This window comes from Notolepis coatsorum (assembly GCF_963971535.1).
Source record: "Notolepis coatsorum genome assembly, contig: SCAFFOLD_291, whole genome shotgun sequence".
Taxonomy (NCBI): Eukaryota; Metazoa; Chordata; class Actinopteri; order Aulopiformes; family Paralepididae; genus Notolepis; species Notolepis coatsorum.
In genome coordinates, this window is record NW_028172476.1 from 1 (window position 1) to 22,065 (window position 22,065).

The following is a 22,065-nucleotide window of genomic DNA, read 5'->3' on the forward strand; positions in this document are numbered from 1 at the left end:
AGACATGTTGTGGAGGAGGTGAGACATGTTGCCCCTGGAGGAGGTGAGACATGTTGCCCCTGGAGGAGGTGAGACATGTTGCCCCTGGAGGAGGTGAGAACATGTTGCCCCGTGGAGGAGGTGAGACATGTTGCCTGGAGGAGGTGAGACATGTTGCCCCTGGAGGAGGTGAGACATGTTGCCCCTGGAGGAGGTGAGACATGTTGCCCCTGGAGGAGGTGAGACATGTTGCTGGAGGAGGTGAGACATGTTGCCCCTGGAGGAGGTGAGACATGTTGCTGGAGGAGGTGAGACATGTTGCCCCTGGAGGAGGTGAGACATGTTGCTGGAGGAGGTGAGACATGTTGCTGGAGGAGGTGAGACATGTTGCCCCTGGAGGAGGTGAGACATGTTGTGGAGGAGGTGAGACATGTTGCCCCTGGAGGAGGTGAGACATGTTGCCCCTGGAGGAGGTGAGACATGTTGCCCCTGGAGGAGGTGAGACATGTTGCCCCTGGAGGAGGTGAGACATGTTGCTGGAGGAGGTGAGACAGTGTTGCCCCTGGAGGAGGTGAGACGTGTTGCCCCTGGAGGAGGTGAGACATGTTGCCCCTGGAGGAGGTGAGACATGTTGCCCCTGGAGGAGGTGAGACATGTTGCCCCTGGAGGAGGTGAGACATGTTGTGGAGGAGGTGAGACATGTTGCCCCTGGAGGAGGTGAGACATGTTGCCTGGAGGAGGTGAGACATGTTGCCCCTGGAGGAGGTGAGACATGTTGCCCCTGGAGGAGGTGAGACATGTTGTGGAGGAGGTGAGACATGTTGCCCCTGGAGGAGGTGAGACATGTTGCTCCTGGAGGAGGTGAGACATGTTGCCCCTGGAGGAGGTGAGACATGTTGCCCCTGGAGGAGGTGAGACATGTTGCCCCTGGAGGAGGTGAGACATGTTGCCCCTGGAGGAGGTGAGACATGTTGCCCCTGGAGGAGGTGAGACATGTTGCCCCTGGAGGAGGTGAGACATGTTGTGGAGGAGGTGAGACATGTTGCCTGGAGGAGGTGAGACATGTTGCCCCTGGAGGAGGTGAGACATGTTGCCCCTGGAGGAGGTGAGACATGTTGCCCCTGGAGGTGAGACATGTTGCCCCTGGAGGAGGTGAGACATGTTGCCCCTGGAGGAGGTGAGACATGTTGCCCTGGAGGAGGTGAGACATGTTGCCCCTGGAGGAGGTGAGACATGTTGTGGAGGAGGTGAGACATGTTGCCCCTGGAGGAGGTGAGACATGTTGTGGAGGAGGTGAGACATGTTGCCCCTGGAGGAGGTGAGACATGTTGCCCCTGGAGGAGGTGAGACATGTTGCCCCTGGAGGAGGTGAGACATGTTGCCCCTGGAGGAGGTGAGACATGTTGCCCCTGGAGGAGGTGAGACATGTTGCTGGAGGAGGTGAGACATGTTGCCCCTGGAGGAGGTGAGACATGTTGCCCCTGGAGGAGGTGAGACATGTTGCCCCTGGAGGAGGTGAGACATGTTGCCCCTGGAGGAGGTGAGACATGTTGCCCCTGGAGGAGGTGAGACATGTTGCCCCTGGAGGAGGTGAGACATGTTGCCCCTGGAGGAGGTGAGACATGTTGCCCCTGGAGGAGGTGAGACATGTTGCCCCTGGAGGAGGTGAGACATGTTGCCCTGGAGGAGGTGAGACATGTTGCCCCTGGAGGAGGTGAGACATGTTGCCCCTGGAGGAGGTGAGACATGTTGCCCCTGGAGGAGGTGAGACATGTTGTGGAGGAGGTGAGACATGTTGCCCCTGGAGGAGGTGAGACATGTTGCTGGAGGAGGTGAGACATGTTGCTGGAGGAGGTGAGACGTGTTGCTGGAGGAGGTGAGACATGTTGCCCCTGGAGGAGGTGAGACATGTTGCCCCTGGAGGAGGTGAGACATGTTGCCCCTGGAGGAGGTGAGACATGTTGCCCCTGGAGGAGGTGAGACATGTTGCCCCTGGAGGTGAGACATGTTGCCCCTGGAGGAGGTGAGACATGTTGTGGAGGAGGTGAGACATGTTGCCCCTGGAGGAGGTGAGACATGTTGCCCCTGGAGGAGGTGAGACATGTTGCCCCTGGAGGAGGTGAGACATGTTGCCCCTGGAGGAGGTGAGACATGTTGTGGAGGAGGTGAGACATGTTGTGGAGGAGGTGAGACATGTTGCCCCTGGAGGAGGTGAGACATGTTGCCCCTGGAGGAGGTGAGACATGTTGCTCCTGGAGGAGGTGAGACATGTTGCCCCTGGAGGAGGTGAGACATGTTGCCCCTGGAGGAGGTGAGACATGTTGCCCCTGGAGGAGGTGAGACATGTTGCCCTTGGAGGAGGTGAGACGTGTTGCCCCTGGAGGAGGTGAGACATGTTGCCCCTGGAGGAGGTGAGACATGTTGCCCCTGGAGGAGGTGAGACATGTTGCCCCTGGAGGAGGTGAGACGTGTTGCCCCTGGAGGAGGTGAGACATGTTGCCCCTGGAGGAGGTGAGACATGTTGCCCCTGGAGGAGGTGAGACGTGTTGCCCCTGGAGGAGGTGAGACATGTTGCCCCTGGAGGAGGTGAGACATGTTGTGGAGGAGGTGAGACATGTTGCCCCTGGAGGAGGTGAGACATGTTGTGGAGGAGGTGAGACATGTTGTGGAGGAGGTGAGACATGTTGCCCCTGGAGGAGGTGAGACATGTTGCCCCTGGAGGAGGTGAGACATGTTGCCCCTGGAGGAGGTGAGACATGTTGCCCCTGGAGGAGGTGAGACATGTTGCCCCTGGAGGAGGTGAGACATGTTGCCCCTGGAGGAGGTGAGACATGTTGCCCCTGGAGGAGGTGAGACATGTTGTGGAGGAGGTGAGACATGTTGCCCCTGGAGGAGGTGAGACATGTTGTGGAGGAGGTGAGACATGTTGCCCCTGGAGGAGGTGAGACATGTTGTGGAGGAGGTGAGACATGTTGCCCCTGGAGGAGGTGAGACATGTTGCCCCTGGAGGAGGTGAGACATGTTGCCCCTGGAGGAGGTGAGACATGTTGCCCCTGGAGGAGGTGAGACATGTTGTGGAGGAGGTGAGACATGTTGCCCCTGGAGGAGGTGAGACATGTTGTGGAGGAGGTGAGACATGTTGCCCCTGGAGGAGGTGAGACATGTTGCCCCTGGAGGAGGTGAGACATGTTGCCCCTGGAGGAGGTGAGACATGTTGCCCCTGGAGGAGGTGAGACATGTTGCCCCTGGAGGAGGTGAGACATGTTGTGGAGGAGGTGAGACATGTTGCCCCTGGAGGAGGTGAGACATGTTGCCCCTGGAGGAGGTGAGACATGTTGCCCCTGGAGGAGGTGAGACATGTTGCCCCTGGAGGAGGTGAGACATGTTGCCCCTGGAGGAGGTGAGACATGTTGTGGAGGAGGTGAGACATGTTGCCCCTGGAGGAGGTGAGACATGTTGTGGAGGAGGTGAGACATGTTGTGGAGGAGGTGAGACGTGTTGTGGAGGAGGTGAGACATGTTGCCCCTGGAGGAGGTGAGACATGTTGCCCCTGGAGGAGGTGAGACATGTTGTGGAGGAGGTGAGACATGTTGTGGAGGAGGTGAGACATGTTGTGGAGGAGGTGAGACGTGTTGTGGAGGAGGTGAGACATGTTGCCCCTGGAGGAGGTGAGACATGTTGCCCCTGGAGGAGGTGAGACATGTTGCCCCTGGAGGAGGTGAGACATGTTGCCCCTGGAGGTGAGACATGTTGCCCCTGGAGGAGGTGAGACATGTTGCCCCTGGAGGAGGTGAGACATGTTGTGGAGGAGGTGAGACATGTTGCCCCTGGAGGAGGTGAGACATGTTGCCCCTGGAGGAGGTGAGACATGTTGCCCCTGGAGGAGGTGAGACATGTTGCCCCTGGAGGAGGTGAGACATGTTGCCCCTGGAGGAGGTGAGACATGTTGTGGAGGAGGTGAGACATGTTGTGGAGGAGGTGAGACATGTTGCCCCTGGAGGAGGTGAGACATGTTGCCCCTGGAGGAGGTGAGACATGTTGCCCCTGGAGGAGGTGAGACATGTTGCTCCTGGAGGAGGTGAGACATGTTGCCCCTGGAGGAGGTGAGACATGTTGCCCCTGGAGGAGGTGAGACATGTTGCCCCTGGAGGAGGTGAGACATGTTGCTCCTGGAGGAGGTGAGACATGTTGTGGAGGAGGTGAGACATGTTGTGGAGGAGGTGAGACATGTTGCCCCTGGAGGAGGTGAGACATGTTGCCCCTGGAGGAGGTGAGACATGTTGCCCCTGGAGGAGGTGAGACATGTTGCTCCTGGAGGAGGTGAGACATGTTGCCCCTGGAGGAGGTGAGACATGTTGCCCTTGGAGGAGGTGAGACGTGTTGCCCCTGGAGGAGGTGAGACATGTTGTGGAGGAGGTGAGACATGTTGCCCCTGGAGGAGGTGAGACGTGTTGCCCCTGGAGGAGGTGAGACATGTTGTGGAGGAGGTGAGACGTGTTGCCCCTGGAGGAGGTGAGACATGTTGCCCCTGGAGGAGGTGAGACATGTTGCCCCTGGAGGAGGTGAGACATGTTGCCCTTGGAGGAGGTGAGACGTGTTGCCCCTGGAGGAGGTGAGACATGTTGTGGAGGAGGTGAGACATGTTGCCCCTGGAGGAGGTGAGACGTGTTGCCCCTGGAGGAGGTGAGACATGTTGTGGAGGAGGTGAGACGTGTTGCCCCTGGAGGAGGTGAGACGTGTTGTGGAGGAGGTGAGACATGTTGTGGAGGAGGTGAGACATGTTGCCCCTGGAGGAGGTGAGACGTGTTGCCCCTGGAGGAGGTGAGACATGTTGTGGAGGAGGTGAGACATGTTGCCCCTGGAGGAGGTGAGACATGTTGTGGAGGAGGTGAGACATGTTGCCCCTGGAGGAGGTGAGACATGTTGTGGAGGAGGTGAGACATGTTGCCCCTGGAGGAGGTGAGACATGTTGTGGAGGAGGTGAGACATGTTGCCCCTGGAGGAGGTGAGACATGTTGCCCCTGGAGGAGGTGAGACATGTTGTGGAGGAGGTGAGACATGTTGCCCCTGGAGGAGGTGAGACATGTTGCCCCTGGAGGAGGTGAGACATGTTGTGGAGGAGGTGAGACATGTTGCCCCTGGAGGAGGTGAGACATGTTGCCCCTGGAGGAGGTGAGACATGTTGCCCCTGGAGGAGGTGAGACATGTTGCCCCTGGAGGAGGTGAGACATGTTGCCCTTGGAGGAGGTGAGACATGTTGCCCCTGGAGGAGGTGAGACATGTTGTGGAGGAGGTGAGACATGTTGCCCCTGGAGGAGGTGAGACATGTTGCCCCTGGAGGAGGTGAGACATGTTGCCCCTGGAGGAGGTGAGACATGTTGCCCTTGGAGGAGGTGAGACATGTTGCCCCTGGAGGAGGTGAGACATGTTGTGGAGGAGGTGAGACATGTTGCCCCTGGAGGAGGTGAGACATGTTGTGGAGGAGGTGAGACATGTTGCCCCTGGAGGAGGTGAGACATGTTGTGGAGGAGGTGAGACATGTTGCCCCTGGAGGAGGTGAGACGTGTTGCCCCTGGAGGAGGTGAGACATGTTGCCCCTGGAGGAGGTGAGACATGTTGCCCCTGGAGGAGGTGAGACGTGTTGTGGAGGAGGTGAGACATGTTGCCCCTGGAGGAGGTGAGACATGTTGCCCCTGGAGGAGGTGAGACATGTTGCCCCTGGAGGAGGTGAGACATGTTGCCCCTGGAGGAGGTGAGACGTGGTGCCCCTGGAGGAGGTGAGACATGTTGCCCCTGGAGGAGGTGAGACATGTTGCCCCTGGAGGAGGTGAGACATGTTGCTCCTGGAGGAGGTGAGACATGTTGCCCCTGGAGGAGGTGAGACATGTTGCCCCTGGAGGAGGTGAGACATGTTGCCCCTGGAGGAGGTGAGACATGTTGCCCCTGGAGGAGGTGAGACGTGTTGCCCCTCGAGGAGGTGAGACATGTTGCCCCTGGAGGAGGTGAGACGTGTTTCCCCTGGAGGAGGTGAGACGTGTTGCCCCTGGAGGAGGTGAGACGTGTTTCCCCTGGAGGAGGTGAGACATGTTGCCCCTGGAGGAGGTGAGACATGTTGCCCCTGGAGGAGGTGAGACATGTTGCCCCTGGAGGAGGTGAGACATGTTGCCCCTGGAGGAGGTGAGACATGTTGCCCCTGGAGGAGGTGAGACGTGGTGCCCCAGCTGGGGGGTACTCGCCCTGACCCTCGGCAGGAGGCTGAAGAGGACGTCCGCTGTAAGACGGTCCAGGTATTACTGCCCAGTAGCCACCGCCATGTCTCACGGGGGTCGTAGCCAGGATTACCACGGTGATAACCCCGGGGTCGAGGGAAGTGTGCCAGGGGCGGGACCCCCCACCCCGAGGGGCCACCCTGCAGACCGCTGTGTGTTTACCCCGTGTCATCTCTCACGGGACAATCAATCAAGCTGTATACAAACTCCGGCGCATCTGTTTTCATAAACGGTCCATTCCCTGCGTCCCACGAGCCTGCGTACGTAAAGGGATGCACACGAGAGCTTTCCCAAAATACTGACGGAAAACATAGGATGGTTATTTGGTTTGTTGTTTTAATGTTTTAATGTCGGCGAGTGGGACTCCTTAAACGGTAGAATCCACAATGCCGCCAAACGGCGACCTCTAGGTGAAAGAGCGCCCCTTTAAGCTTTGTTTACTTTTTTAGTTTTGGTCTGACACGTGTGTTGGAGTTTAGTAACTTATTACAGTGTGAACGTGTCCAGACCTCTCTATAGAGTCTGAGGTGTGTGTTGGAGTTTAGTATCTTATTACAGTGTGAACGTGTCCAGACCTCTCTATAGAGTCTGAGGTGTGTTGGAGTTTAGTAACTTATTACAGTGTGAACGTGTCCAGACCTCTCTATAGAGTCTGAGGTGTGTGTTGGAGTTTAGTATCTTATTACAGTGTGAACGTGTCCAGACCTCTCTATAGAGTCTGAGGTGTGTGTTGGAGTTTAGTAACTTATTACAGTGTGAACGTGTCCAGACCTCTCTATAGAGTCTGAGGTGTGTGTTGGAGTTTAGTAACTTATTACAGTGTGAACGTGTCCAGACCTCTCTATAGAGTCTGAGGTGTGTGTTGGAGTTTAGTATCTTATTACAGTGTGAACGTGTCCAGACCTCTCTATAGAGTCTGAGGTGTGTGTTGGAGTTTAGTAACTTATTACAGTGTGAACGTGTCCAGACCTCTCTATAGAGTCTGAGGTGTGTGTTGGAGTTTAGTAACTTATTACAGTGTGAATGTGTCCAGACCTCTCTATAGAGTCTGAGGTGTGTGTTAGAGTTTAGTAACTTATTACAGTGTGAACGTGTCCAGACCTCTCTATAGAGTCTGAGGTGAGGGTTGGAGTTTAGTAACTTATTACAGTGTGAACGTGTCCAGACCTCTCTATAGAGTCTGAGGTGTGTGTTGGAATTTAGTATCTTATTACAGTGTGAACGTGTCCAGACCTCTCTATAGAGTCTGAGGTGTGTGTTGGAGTTTAGTAACTTATTACAGTGTGAACGTGTCCAGACCTCTCTATAGAGTCTGAGGTGAGGGTTGGAGTTTAGTAACTTATTACAGTGTGAACGTGTCCAGACCTCTCTATAGAGTCTGAGGTGTGTTGGAGTTTAGTAACTTATTACAGTGTGAACGTGTCCAGACCTCTCTATAGAGTCTGAGGTGAGGGTTGGAGTTTAGTAACTTATTACAGTGTGAACGTGTCCAGACCTCTCTATAGAGTCTGAGTTGTGTGTTGGAGTTTAGTAACTTATTACAGTGTGAATGTGTCCAGACCTCTCTATAGAGTCTGAGGTGGGGGTTGGAGTTTAGTAACTTATTACAGTGTGAACGTGTCCAGACCTCTCTATAGAGTCTGAGGTGTGTTGGAGTTTAGTAACTTATTACAGTGTGAACGTGTCCAGACCTCTCTATAGAGTCTGAGGTGTGTTGGAGTTTAGTAACTTATTACAGTGTGAACATGTCCAGACCTCTCTATAGAGTCTGAGGTGTGTTGGAGTTTAGTAACTTATTACAGTGTGAACGTGTCCAGACCTCTCTATAGAGTCTGAGGTGTGTTGGAGTTTAGTAACTTATTACAGTGTGAACATGTCCAGACCTCTCTATAGAGTCTGAGGTGTGTTGGAGTTTAGTAACTTATTACAGTGTGAACGTGTCCAGACCTCTCTATAGAGTCTGAGGTGTGTTGGAGTTTAGTAACTTATTACAGTGTGAATGTGTCCAGACCTCTCTATAGAGTCTGAGGTGTGTTGGAGTTTAGTAACTTATTACAGTGTGAACGTGTCCAGACCTCTCTATAGAGTCTGAGGTGTGTTGGAGTTTAGTAACTTATTACAGTGTGAACGTGTCCAGACCTCTCTATAGAGTCTGAGGTGTGTGTTGGAGTTTAGTAACTTATTACAGTGTGAACGTGTCCAGACCTCTCTATAGAGTCTGAGGTGAGGGTTGGAGTTTAGTAACTTATTACAGTGTGAACGTGTCCAGACCTCTCTATAGAGTCTGAGGTGTGTTGGAGTTTAGTAACTTATTACAGTGTGAACGTGTCCAGACCTCTCTATAGAGTCTGAGGTGAGGGTTGGAGTTTAGTAACTTATTACAGTGTGAACGTGTCCAGACCTCTCTATAGAGTCTGAGTTGTGTGTTGGAGTTTAGTAACTTATTACAGTGTGAATGTGTCCAGACCTCTCTATAGAGTCTGAGGTGGGGGTTGGAGTTTAGTAACTTATTACAGTGTGAACGTGTCCAGACCTCTCTATAGAGTCTGAGGTGTGTTGGAGTTTAGTAACTTATTACAGTGTGAACGTGTCCAGACCTCTCTATAGAGTCTGAGGTGTGTTGGAGTTTAGTAACTTATTACAGTGTGAACATGTCCAGACCTCTCTATAGAGTCTGAGGTGTGTTGGAGTTTAGTAACTTATTACAGTGTGAACGTGTCCAGACCTCTCTATAGAGTCTGAGGTGTGTTGGAGTTTAGTAACTTATTACAGTGTGAACATGTCCAGACCTCTCTATAGAGTCTGAGGTGTGTTGGAGTTTAGTAACTTATTACAGTGTGAACGTGTCCAGACCTCTCTATAGAGTCTGAGGTGTGTTGGAGTTTAGTAACTTATTACAGTGTGAATGTGTCCAGACCTCTCTATAGAGTCTGAGGTGTGTTGGAGTTTAGTAACTTATTACAGTGTGAACGTGTCCAGACCTCTCTATAGAGTCTGAGGTGTGTTGGAGTTTAGTAACTTATTACAGTGTGAACGTGTCCAGACCTCTCTATAGAGTCTGAGGTGTGTGTTGGAGTTTAGTAACTTATTACAGTGTGAACGTGTCCAGACCTCTCTATAGAGTCTGAGGTGTGTTGGAGTTTAGTAACTTATTACAGTGTGAACGTGTCCAGACCTCTCTATAGAGTCTGAGGTGGGTTGGAGTTTAGTAACTTATTACAGTGTGAACGTGTCCAGACCTCTCTATAGAGTCTGAGGTGTGTTGGAGTTTAGTAACTTATTACAGTGTGAACGTGTCCAGACCTCTCTATAGAGTCTGAGGTGGGGGTTGGAGTTTAGTAACTTATTACAGTGTGAACGTGTCCAGACCTCTCTATAGAGTCTGAGGTGTGTTGGAGTTTAGTAACTTATTACAGTGTGAACGTGTCCAGACCTCTCTATAGAGTCTGAGGTGTGGGTTGGAGTTTAGTAACTTATTACAGTGTGAACGTGTCCAGACCTCTCTATAGAGTCTGAGGTGTGTTGGAGTTTAGTAACTTATTACAGTGTGAACGTGTCCAGACCTCTCTATAGAGTCTGAGGTGAGGGTTGGAGTTTAGTAACTTATTACAGTGTGAACGTGTCCAGACCTCTCTATAGTGTCTGAGGTGTGTTGGAGTTTAGTAACTTATTACAGTGTGAATGTGTCCAGACCTCTCTATAGAGTCTGAGGTGTGTTGGAGTTTAGTAACTTATTACAGTGTGAACGTGACCAGACCTCTCTATAGAGTCTGAGGTGTGTTGGAGTTTAGTAACTTATTACAGTGTGAACGTGTCCAGACCTCTCTATAGAGTCTGAGGTGTGTGTTGGAGTTTAGTATCTTATTACAGTGTGAACGTGTCCAGACCTCTCTATAGAGTCTGAGGTGTGTTGGAGTTTAGTAACTTATTACAGTGTGAACGTGTCCAGACCTCTCTATAGAGTCTGAGGTGTGGGTTGGAGTTTAGTAACTTATTACAGTGTGAACGTGTCCAGACCTCTCTATAGAGTCTGAGGTGAGGGTTGGAGTTTAGTAACTTATTACAGTGTGAACGTGTCCAGACCTCTCTATAGAGTCTGAGCTGTGTGTTGGAGTTTAATAACTTATTACAGTGTGAACGTGTCCAGATCTCTCTATAGAGTCTGAGGTGGGGGTTGGAGTTTAGTAACTTATTACAGTGTGAACGTGTCCAGACCTCTCTATAGAGTCTGAGGTGTGGGTTGGAGTTTAGTAACTTATTACAGTGTGAACGTGTCCAGACCTCTCTATAGAGTCTGAGGTGTGTTGGAGTTTAGTAACTTATTACAGTGTGAATGTGTCCAGACCTCTCTATAGAGTCTGAGGTGTGTTGGAGTTTAGTAACTTATTACAGTGTGAATGTGTCCAGACATCTCTATAGAGTCTGAGGTGTGTTGGAGTTTAGTAACTTATTACAGTGTGAACGTGTCCAGACCTCTCTATAGAGTCTGAGGTGTGTTGGAGTTTAGTAACTTATTACAGTGTGAATGTGTCCAGACCTCTCTATAGAGTCTGAGGTGAGGGTTGGAGTTTAGTAACTTATTACAGTGTGAACGTGTCCAGACCTCTCTATAGAGTCTGAGGTGTGTTGGAGTTTAGTAACTTATTACAGTGTGAATGTGTCCAGACCTCTCTATAGAGTCTGAGGTGAGGGTTGGAGTTTAGTATCTTATAACAGTGTGAACGTGTCCAGACCTCTCTATAGAGTCTGAGGTGTGTTGGAGTTTAGTAACTTATTACAGTGTGAACGTGTCCAGACCTCTCTATAGAGTCTGAGGTGAGGGTTGGAGTTTAGTAACTTATTACAGTGTGAACGTGTCCAGACCTCTCTATAGAGTCTGAGGTGTGTTGGAGTTTAGTAACTTATTACAGTGTGAACGTGTCCAGACCTCTCTATAGAGTCTGAGGTGAGGGTTGGAGTTTAGTAACTTATTACAGTGTGAACGTGTCCAGACCTCTCTATAGAGTCTGAGGTGTGTGTTGGAGTTTAGTAACTTATTACAGTGTGAATGTGTCCAGACCTCTCTATAGAGTCTGAGGTGGGGGTTGGAGTTTAGTAACTTATTACAGTGTGAACGTGTCCAGACCTCTCTATAGAGTCTGAGGTGTGTTGGAGTTTAGTAACTTATTACAGTGTGAACGTGTCCAGACCTCTCTATAGAGTCTGAGGAGTGTTGGAGTTTAGTAACTTATTACAGTGTGAACATGTCCAGACCTCTCTATAGAGTCTGAGGTGTGTTGGAGTTTAGTAACTTATTACAGTGTGAACGTGTCCAGACCTCTCTATAGAGTCTGAGGTGTGTTGGAGTTTAGTAACTTATTACAGTGTGAACGTGTCCAGACCTCTCTATAGAGTCTGAGGTGTGTTGGAGTTTAGTAACTTATTACAGTGTGAATGTGTCCAGACCTCTCTATAGAGTCTGAGGTGTGTTGGAGTTTAGTAACTTATTACAGTGTGAACGTGTCCAGACCTCTCTATAGAGTCTGAGGTGTGTTGGAGTTTAGTAACTTATTACAGTGTGAACGTGTCCAGACCTCTCTATAGAGTCTGAGGTGTGTTGGAGTTTAGTAACTTATTACAGTGTGAACGTGTCCAGACCTCTCTATAGAGTCTGAGGTGTGTGTTGGAGTTTAGTAACTTATTACAGTGTGAACGTGTCCAGACCTCTCTATAGAGTCTGAGGTGTGTTGGAGTTTAGTAACTTATTACAGTGTGAACGTGTCCAGACCTCTCTATAGAGTCTGAGGTGGGTTGGAGTTTAGTAACTTATTACAGTGTGAACGTGTCCAGACCTCTCTATAGAGTCTGAGGTGTGTTGGAGTTTAGTAACTTATTACAGTGTGAACGTGTCCAGACCTCTCTATAGAGTCTGAGGTGGGGGTTGGAGTTTAGTAACTTATTACAGTGTGAACGTGTCCAGACCTCTCTATAGAGTCTGAGGTGTGTTGGAGGTTAGTAACTTATTACAGTGTGAACGTGTCCAGACCTCTCTATAGAGTCTGAGGTGTGGGTTGGAGTTTAGTAACTTATTACAGTGTGAACGTGTCCAGACCTCTCTATAGAGTCTGAGGTGTGTTGGAGTTTAGTAACTTATTACAGTGTGAACGTGTCCAGACCTCTCTATAGAGTCTGAGGTGAGGGTTGGAGTTTAGTAACTTATTACAGTGTGAACGTGTCCAGACCTCTCTATAGAGTGTGAGGTGTGTTGGAGTTTAGTAACTTATTACAGTGTGAATGTGTCCAGACCTCTCTATAGAGTCTGAGGTGTGTTGGAGTTTAGTAACTTATTACAGTGCGAACGTGACCAGACCTCTCTATAGAGTCTGAGGTGTGTTGGAGTTTAGTAACTTATTACAGTGTGAACGTGTCCAGACCTCTCTATAGAGTCTGAGGTGTGTGTTGGAGTTTAGTATCTTATTACAGTGTGAACGTGTCCAGACCTCTCTATAGAGTCTGAGGTGTGTTGGAGTTTAGTAACTTATTACAGTGTGAACGTGTCCAGACCTCTCTATAGAGTCTGAGGTGTGGGTTGGAGTTTAGTAACTTATTACAGTGTGAACGTGTCCAGACCTCTCTATAGAGTCTGAGGTGAGGGTTGGAGTTTAGTAACTTATTACAGTGTGAACGTGTCCAGACCTCTCTATAGAGTCTGAGCTGTGTGTTGGAGTTTAGTAACTTATTACAGTGTGAACGTGTCCAGACCTCTCTATAGAGTCTGAGGTGGGGGTTGGAGTTTAGTAACTTATTACAGTGTGAACGTGTCCAGACCTCTCTATAGAGTCTGAGGTGTGGGTTGGAGTTTAGTAACTTATTACAGTGTGAACGTGTCCAGACCTCTCTATAGAGTCTGAGGTGTGTTGGAGTTTAGTAACTTATTACAGTGTGAATGTGTCCAGACCTCTCTATAGAGTCTGAGGTGTGTTGGAGTTTAGTAACTTATTACAGTGTGAATGTGTCCAGACCTCTCTATAGAGTCTGAGGTGTGTTGGAGTTTAGTAACTTATTACAGTGTGAACGTGTCCAGACCTCTCTATAGAGTCTGAGGTGTGTTGGAGTTTAGTAACTTATTACAGTGTGAATGTGTCCAGACCTCTCTATAGAGTCTGAGGTGAGGGTTGGAGTTTAGTAACTTATTACAGTGTGAACGTGTCCAGACCTCTCTATAGAGTCTGAGGTGTGTTGGAGTTTAGTAACTTATTACAGTGTGAATGTGTCCAGACCTCTCTATAGAGTCTGAGGTGAGGGTTGGAGTTTAGTATCTTATTACAGTGTGAACGTGTCCAGACCTCCCTATAGAGTCTGAGGTGTGTTGGAGTTTAGTAACTTATTACAGTGTGAACGTGTCCAGACCTCTCTATAGAGTCTGAGGTGAGGGTTGGAGTTTAGTAACTTATTACAGTGTGAATGTGTCCAGACCTCTCTATAGAGTCTGAGGTGAGGGTTGGAGTTTAGTAACTTATTACAGTGTGAACGTGTCCAGACCTCTCTATAGAGTCTGAGGTGTGTTGGGGTTTAGTAACTTATTACAGTGTGAACGTGTCCAGACCTCTCTATAGAGTCTGAGGTGAGAGTTGGAGTTTAGTAACTTATTACAGTGTGAACGTGTCCAGACCTCTATATAGAGTCTGAGGTGTGTTGGAGTTTAGTAACTTATTACAGTGTGAACGTGTCCAGACCTCTCTATAGAGTCTGAGGTGAGAGTTGGAGTTTAGTAACTTATTACAGTGTGAACGTGTCCAGACCTCTCTATAGAGTCTGAGGTGTGTTGGAGTTTAGTAACTTATTACAGTGTGAACGTGTCCAGACCTCTCTATAGAGTCTGAGGTGTGTGTTGGAGTTTAGTAACTTATTACAGTGTGAACGTGTCCAGACCTCTCTATAGAGTCTGAGGTGTGGGTTGGAGTTTAGTAACTTATTACAGTGTGAATGTGTCCAGACCTCTCTATAGAGTCTGAGGTGAGGGTTGGAGTTTAGTAACTTATTACAGTGTGAACGTGTCCAGACCTCTCTATAGAGTCTGAGGTGTGTGTTGGAGTTTAGTAACTTATTACAGTGTGAACGTGTCCAGACCTCTCTATAGAGTCTGAGATGTGTGTTGGAGTTTAGTAACTTATTACAGTGTGAACGTGTCCAGACCTCTCTATAGAGTCTGAGGTGTGTTGGAGTTTAGTAACTTATTACAGTGTGAACGTGTCCAGACCTCTCTATAGAGTCTGAGGTGTGTGTTGGAGTTTAGTATCTTATTACAGTGTGAATGTGTCCAGACCTCTCTATAGAGTCTGAGGTGTGTTGGAGTTTAGTAACTTATTACAGTGTGAACGTGTCCAGACCTCTCTATAGAGTCTGAGGTGTGTGTTGGAGTTTAGTAACTTATTACAGTGTGAACGTGTCCAGACCTCTCTATAGAGTCTGAGGTGTGTTGGAGTTTAGTAACTTATTACAGTGTGAACGTGTCCAGACCTCTCTATAGAGTCTGAGGTGAGGGTTGGAGTTTAGTAACTTATTACAGTGTGAACGTGTCCAGACCTCTCTATAGAGTCTGAGGTGTGTTGGAGTTTAGTAACTTATTACAGTGTGAATGTGTCCAGACCTCTCTATAGAGTCTGAGGTGTGTGTTGGAGTTTAGTAACTTATTACAGTGTGAATGTGTCCAGAACTCTCTATAGAGTCTGAGGTGTGTGTTGGAGTTTAGTAACTTATTACAGTGTGAACTGTGAGGTTTCTGTCCTTGCCTTCTCACTCGTTCTGTTCCTTTAACCTCCCTCGCTTTGTTTTCATTCATTTTTTCTGTCAAGTATTTCAATTCCCTCATTCACACGTTTCCCCCCGTTGACGTCATCTGAGACGTCGCTGATTGGTCCTCTCACTTCCCCACGCTTTTCAATCACATTCCCCAGCTGTCACTGCTTTTCAATCAATCGATCCCTCTTTATTTATACCCCGTTTTCCCCATCCTAAGTTGTTGGTTCGTCTTGATTTGTCGCTGGATGTTTTTCCCCGTTGCTTCTGTTTCACTGTGCTAATCTCCAGGAAATTCCTAGAAGCCTTCGCTTGGATACCTGCTCCGTGGCGCGCGCTCGCCTCCACTTTGTTCCTGTTCCTTTTACGCAGCTCGTCTGGGTGAGTTTTTCTAGATTGACTGTCTTGACCTATTTCCGATTTTCGTGTGTAACCTTTACACTGAAGTCTACCACCTTTTTGTCAGACAGTCACTCACCCAGCCTTTATCGTTTTGCCCTATCCTTTATGGATTAATATTTTGGGATCTTCCACCTCCCACTGTGTATTTACACGAAGATATTATTTCACATTTGGACTGTGTTTGGATTTTTGCTCACTGTGTATTTACACGAAGATATTGTTTCACATTTGGACTGTGTTTGGATTTTTGCTCACTGTGTGTTTACACGAAGATAGCATTTCACATTTGGACGGTGTATGGATTTTTGCTCACTGTGTGATTACATGAAGATATTTCACTTGGGCTGTTTTTGGAATATTGCACATCACTGTGTTGTTTAACACGAAGAATATAACACCCTGTCCTCCAGCTCGTTTCAAGTCTGCTCTGTCACTGACCCGTTCCCTCTCTCCCTCTCTCGGTCTTGCACAACATCTGAGAGGTCCGCCGTGAGAGTCTGCAGAGCGGTACAGAGGTCTGCTCCTGCTTCCCAAGACTACCCTTCCGGGAGAAGCTGCAGAGCAGCAGAACTTTGCCCCTTGTTCATTGTACCCGTTCTTGTTGACCTGTTTTCCCTGTTTCACTTATTCATATATCAAATAAACAAGCCCTCGTATTTGGCAACTCTGAATCCTACTCTCTTGTGTCGTTAGCGTTTGGGGTCGGTGTCAAACCATAACATTACGAACCAACCATGACGACCCCAGCCGACACAGAGGGGGTCAGAACCGCACTTGCATTTCAAGTCGAGTTGACCAGGGATCACGGTCTCCAACTAGAGCGGGCTGCGGCTGCGGTGCAGAACCTCAGGGACCAGGTCCTGCCTATGCAGGGTTCTATGGCCGCTATGGCGGGACAACAGTCCGAGATTCTCGCCCAGCTTAACTCGCTGGGCGACGCCGTTAATACTTTTCATCTCTCACACCCTCCAGGAACATTCCCCGCAACCCCAGCAGATCTCGCACCTCGGGAACCCCTTCTCTCCGTCCCACGGCTGTTTGACGGTAATCCCGAGGAGTGTGCCACATTCATCATGCAATGTGAGTTGGTTTTCCGTCATCAGCCAAGCCGTTTTTCTGCTCAGGGGTCCCGAGTGGCTTATATAACCAACCTACTTTCAGGCCATGCTGCCCAGTGGGTCACTTCCTCCTGGGCAATGGAAGCAGATTTTTTGTTCTCCTACCCAGACTTCGTGGCGGAGCTCCGCAGAGTGTTCCACCATCCAGCCCGAGGTCTGGACCCTGGAGCCCGGTTGGGGACCTTCCGACAAGGGAGCAGCAGGGTGACGGACTATGTCATGGAGTTTCGACTGGCGGCGGTGGAGAGTGGATGGAACGAACCTGCTCTTCGCCTAACCTTCATAAGGGGGCTCAGTGACGCAGTCCGGGACCAGCTCGCTACCAGGGAGGTGCCTTTTTAGCCTTGTCATCCGTATTGACGGACGCCTCCTGGAGAGAAGGCGCGAGAGGACCCGACTGTCACCTCCTGAAACACCCCGGACTCCTGGACGCCCCGTCCCCAACACTACTGATGGTAACAGGCTTCCCCGTCCGGTGCGCGAGGAGGAACCCATGCAGCTGGGACGCTCTCATCTGAGCCAGGCGGAGCGTCAGGCAAGGCTCAGGTCCGGTCTCTGCCTCTACTGCGGAGGTGCGGGACACCGTATCGCCGACTGCCCTATCCGGCCAAAAGATCGGGCTCACCAAGACCCCGGGAGATCCTGGTGAGCCGTTTTTCCCATTCCCAGCGCCGCGCACCACCTGACCATCTGTTGAGCGTCACCCTGGCCTGGGGGGACCAACGTGCCACGGTGGAGGCCCTCATCGACTCTGGGGCAGACGAGAACTTCCTCGACTTCGAGTTTGCCACCCAAGCCAACATACCTCTTGAGGCCCTTGTGAGGCCCTTGGAGATCTTTTCGTTGGACCAACACCGCCTGGCCGACATCTCTCAACGGACCGGCCCAGTCTTGCTGACCATTGCTGGGAACCACGTAGAGAGGATCCAGTTCCTCATCACCCAATCCCCCCTTGTCCCGGTGGTCCTGGGTAGGCCCTGGCTCGCGCTGCACGAGCCCCACATCGCCTGGGCCTCCGGTACCATCAGGGGCTGGAGCTCCTCCTGTCACGCCCGCTGTCTACAGGCGGCGTCTTGTCCCCCGCCCCGGAGACCGGCTGGTGAGTTGCCCCCGGATCCCTCGTCCATTCCTCCCGAGTACCACGACCTCATGGAGGTATTCAGTAAGACCAGGGCTCAGTCCCTTCCACCTCACCGCCCCTATGACTGCGCCATCGACCTCCGCCAAGGGGCTCCCCTTCCCGGCAGCCGCCTCTACAGTCTGACTGTCCCGGAGAAGAAGGCGATGGATCTCTACATCTCTGAGTCATTGGAAGCAGGACTCATTCGGCCTTCCTCCTCCCCGGTGGCGGCCGGGTTCTTCTTTGTTGGTAAGAAGGATGGGGACCTGCGACCCTGCATCGACTATCGTCAGCTCAACGAGATCACCATCAAGAATAAATACCCCCTACCTCTCATGAGCTCCACCTTCGAGCCACTGACCCAGGCCTCGTTCTTCACCAAGCTGGATCTCCGAAGTGCCTATCATCTTGTCCGTATCCGTGAGGGCGATGAATGGAAGACCGCCTTCAAGACCCCCAGGGGCCACTATGAGTACCTTGTGATGCCGTTCGGCCTCACCAACGCCCCGGCGGTATTCCAGGCACTCATGAACGATGTCCTCCGTGACATGCTGGAGGTGTTCGTGGTGGTGTACCTGGACGACATTCTTATCTTCTCCAGGACCCTCGAGGAACACATCCTGCATGTCCGCCGGGTGCTGGAGCGCCTCCTCCACAATCGGCTCTTTGTCAAGGCGGAGAAGTGCCGTTTCCACTCCAACTCCGTCGACTACCTGGGCTTCATCGTGGAGAAGGGCTTGACCCGAGCGGATCCTCGCAAGATCCAGGCTGTGGAGGATTGGCCGGAACCCACCACCCGGAAGGAGCTACAGAGTTTCCTCGGGTTCGCAAACTTCTACCGAAGGTTCATCCGGAACTACAGCCAAGTGGCGGAGCCTCTTACCAAGCTGACCTCCCCCGCTCTGCCGTTCGACTGGTCCCCAGCGGCACGCGCTGCGTTCCGCTCCCTCAAGAGAAGGTTCACTTCCGCTCCTATCCTGCTCCACCCTGACCCCAAGAGACAGTTCATCGTGGAGGTGGACGCCTCGGATTCTGGCCTGGGCGCTGTCCTATCTCAGCGTTCTCCTTCCGACCAGAAGGTACATCCTTGCGCCTTCTACTCGCGTCGCTTCCTCCCCGCCGAGAGGAACTACGACACCGGCAATCGGGAGCTACTGGCGGTCGTGGCTGCTCTGGAGGAGTGGCGTCATTGGCTAGAGGGTGCCGAGGAGCCTTTTACCATCTGGACGGACCACAAGAACCTAACGTTCATCCGCGCTTCCAGGCGCCTCAACGGTCGGCAGGCGAGATGGGCCAGTTTCCTCAGTCGGTTCGACTTCTCGCTGACCTTCCGCCCCGGTTCCCGCAACACGAAGGCCGACTCCCTGTCCCGGATGCACTCCAAGGGGGCTCCACCCTCTGAGGACCCATCTCCCATCATCCCGGAGGCCCGAGTGGTTGGAGCCATCACCTTGGGCATCGAGGGTGTGGTGAGGCGTGCCCTACGCTTCCAACGTGCTCCAGGCAACGTCCCTAGGAGCCGTCTCTTCGTCCCTGACTCTGTCCGGTCCCAGGTACTGCTGTGGGGCCATACCAGCCGGTTCGCCTGCCACCCAGGCGTCCATCGCACGTTCTCCTTCCTGGCTCGTCGTTTCTGGTGGCCCACCATGCGGAACGACGTCAAGGAGTTCGTTTTGGCCTGCGCGGTCTGTGCCCGCAGCAAGGCCTCTCACCAGGCACCCTCCGGGCTCTTGCAGCCACTTCCCGTTCCAAGCCGTCCGTGGTCACATGTGGCGCTCGACTTCGTCACTGGTCTACCCTCCTCCCAGGGGAACACCTGCCTTCTGACCGTGGTGGATCGATTCAGCAAGGGGGTCCACCTCGTGGCCCTCTCCAAGCTTCCCTCAGCAGCCGAGACGGCGGACCTCCTGACGCACCACGTGTTCCGCCTTCACGGTTTTCCCCAGGACATCGTCTCTGACCGGGGGCCCCAGTTCACCTCCCAGGTATGGCGGGCTTTCTGCAATACCTGGGAGTATTTACACGAAGATATTATTTCACATTTGGACTGTGTTTGGATTTTTGCTCACTGTGTATTTACACGAAGATATTGTTTCACATTTGGACTGTGTTTGGATTTTTGCTCACTGTGTGTTTACACGAAGATAGCATTTCACATTTGGACGGTGTATGGATTTTTGCTCACTGTGTGATTACATGAAGATATTTCACTTGGGCTGTTTTTGGAATATTGCACATCACTGTGTTGTTTAACACGAAGAATATAACACCCTGTCCTCCAGCTCGTTTCAAGTCTGCTCTGTCACTGACCCGTTCCCTCTCTCCCTCTCTCGGTCTTGCACAACATCTGAGAGGTCCGCCGTGAGAGTCTGCAGAGCGGTACAGAGGTCTGCTCCTGCTTCCCAAGACTACCCTTCCGGGAGAAGCTGCAGAGCAGCAGAACTTTGCCCCTTGTTCATTGTACCCGTTCTTGTTGACCTGTTTTCCCTGTTTCACTTATTCATATATCAAATAAACAAGCCCTCGTATTTGGCAACTCTGAATCCTACTCTCTTGTGTCGTTAGCGTTTGGGGTCGGTGTCAAACCATAACATGAACGTGTCCAGACCTCTCTATAGAGTCTGAGGTGTGTGTTGGAGTTTAGTAACTTATTACAGTGTGAACGTGTCCAGACCTCTCTATAGAGTCTGAGGTGTGTTGGAGTTTAGTAACTTATTACAGTGTGAACGTGTCCAGTCCTCTCTATAGAGTCTGAGGTGTGTGTTGGAGTTTAGTATCTTATTACAGTGTGAACGTGTCCAGACCTCTCTATAGAGTCTGAGGTGAGGGTTGGAGTTTAGTATCTTATTACAGTGTGAACGTGTCCAGACCTCTCTATAGAGTCTGAGGTGTGTTGGAGTTTAGTAACTTATTACAGTGTGAACGTGTCCAGACCTCTCTATAGAGTCTGAGGTGTGGGTTGGAGTTTAGTATCTTATTACAGTGTGAATGTGTCCAGACCTCTCTATAGAGTCTGAGGTGAGGGTTGGAGTTTAGTAACTTATTACAGTGTGAACGTGTCCAGACCTCTCTATAGAGTCTGAGGTGAGGGTTGGAGTTTAGTAACTTATTACAGTGTGAACGTGTCCAGATCTCTCTATAGAGTCTGAGGTGTGTTGGAGTTTAGTAACTTATTACAGTGTGAACGTGTCCAGACCTCTCTATAGAGTCTGAGGTGAGGGTTGGAGTTTAGTAACTTATTACAGTGTGAACATGTCCAGACCTCTCTATAGAGTCTGAGGTGAGGGTTGGAGTTTAGTAACTTATTACAGTGTGAACGTGTCCAGACCTCTCTATAGAGTCTGAGGTGTGTTGGAGTTTAGTATCTTATTACAGTGTGAACGTGTCCAGACCTCTCTATAGAGTCTGAGGTGTGTTGGAGTTTAGTAACTTATTACAGTGTGAACGTGTCCAGACCTCTCTATAGAGTCTGAGGTGTGTGTTGGAGTTTAGTAACTTATTACAGTGTGAATGTGTCCAGAACTCTCTATAGAGTATGAGGTGAGGGTTGGAGTTTAGTATCTTATTACAGTGTGAACGTGTCCAGACCTCTCTATAGAGTCTGAGGTGTGTGTTGGAGTTTAGTAACTTATTACAGTGTGAACGTGTCCAGACCTCTCTATAGAGTCTGAGGTGTGTGTTGGAGTTTAGTAACTTATTACAGTGTGAACGTGTCCAGACCTCTCTATAGAGTCTGAGGTGTGTTGGAGTTTAGTAACTTATTACAGTGTGAACGTGTCCAGTCCTCTCTATAGAGTCTGAGGTGTGTGTTGGAGTTTAGTATCTTATTACAGTGTGAACGTGTCCAGACCTCTCTATAGAGTCTGAGGTGAGGGTTGGAGTTTAGTAACTTATTACAGTGTGAACGTGTCCAGTCCTCTCTATAGAGTCTGAGGTGTGTGTTGGAGTTTAGTATCTTATTACAGTGTGAACGTGTCCATACCTCTCTATAGAGTCTGAGGTGTGTTGGAGTTTAGTAACTTATTACAGTGTGAACGTGTCCAGACCTCTCTATAGAGTCAGAGGTGTGTTGGAGTTTAGTAACTTATTACAGTGTGAACGTGTCCAGACCTCTCTATAGAGTCTGAGGTGAGGGTTGGAGTTTAGTAACTTATTACAGTGTGAACGTGTCCAGACCTCTCTATAGAGTCTGAGGTGTTTTGGAGTTTAGTATCTTATTACAGTGTGAACGTGTCCAGACCTCTCTATAGAGTCTGAGGTGTGTTGGAGTTTAGTAACTTATTACAGTGTGAACGTGTCCAGACCTCTCTATAGAGTCTGAGGTGTGTGTTGGAGTTTAGTAACTTATTACAGTGTGAATGTGTCCAGAACTCTCTATAGAGTCTGAGGTGTGTGTTGG